The sequence below is a fragment of the Orycteropus afer genome, unplaced genomic scaffold, assembly GCF_000298275.1.
Source record: "Orycteropus afer afer isolate SDZICR_OR568_19922 unplaced genomic scaffold, OryAfe1.0 scaffold00075, whole genome shotgun sequence".
Taxonomy (NCBI): Eukaryota; Metazoa; Chordata; class Mammalia; order Tubulidentata; family Orycteropodidae; genus Orycteropus; species Orycteropus afer.
The window spans coordinates 6,542,692-6,543,614 of NW_006921662.1; positions in this window are offsets into that span (position 1 = coordinate 6,542,692).

The window sequence follows — 923 nt, forward strand, 5'->3', positions numbered from 1 at the left end:
AAGGCAGTATCACTACGGAAGTAGGATTGCCCAACCTTCCTTCCGAGGAGTGGCTGATGGGTTTGAACCGCCAGCCGTCTGGTTAGCAGGCAAGTCTGCAAAACATCACATAATATGAATGAATTTGGAGGACATTATGCTGAGTGAAATAAGTCAATCACAGAAGGACAAATATAGTATTAGTTTGTTGTTGTGGAGGGTCAAGAAAAGGTTTACATATGGAGGGAAACTTTCTTTGTTGGTTGCCAGGGGTGGGAGGGGAGAGGAGGGAACACTGAAAAAGAAAATGCATTCACCCATGTCACTATAGTTCTGTGTATTTCACTGTACATAAATTATATTTCAATAAGATGCATTTTAAAAAAAAGGTGGGGGGGAAGGCAATGTACCACAAGTGACTGATCAACATGGTGGTACTGAGGCAGAGGAAGACATAGAGAGGTATATAGGAGGTACAGACAACAAAGATGAACCCTTTCGCATGTACAGTACTGAGTTGTCAATGATGGCAATCATTGATCTACAGGTGGATAGATGAGTGGACAGGCTGAACAATCAAGTCTGTCTAGGCAGGGAGAATATGCCCATGACCATGTAGAGGGTTAGCAGACAATGTTCCTACATGCATCCTTGTATATGCTGTAAGAATGTCTGGTGTACTATGGAAAGCAGTATGGCAATTCATTAAAAAGTTGGAATTAGAAATACTATTTGACCCACTAACACTGTTGGATACATAGAGATAAGTATTGATTTGGATGAAGAGAAGGGCAACATACCAAATGTGAGTGATCAACATGGTGGCATTGAGGAAGAGGAAGACAGAGAGAGATACATGGGAGGTACAGACAACAAAGATGAACCCTTTTGCACATACAGTACTGAGTTGTCAGTGAAGGCAAACATGGGTATATGGGTGGATA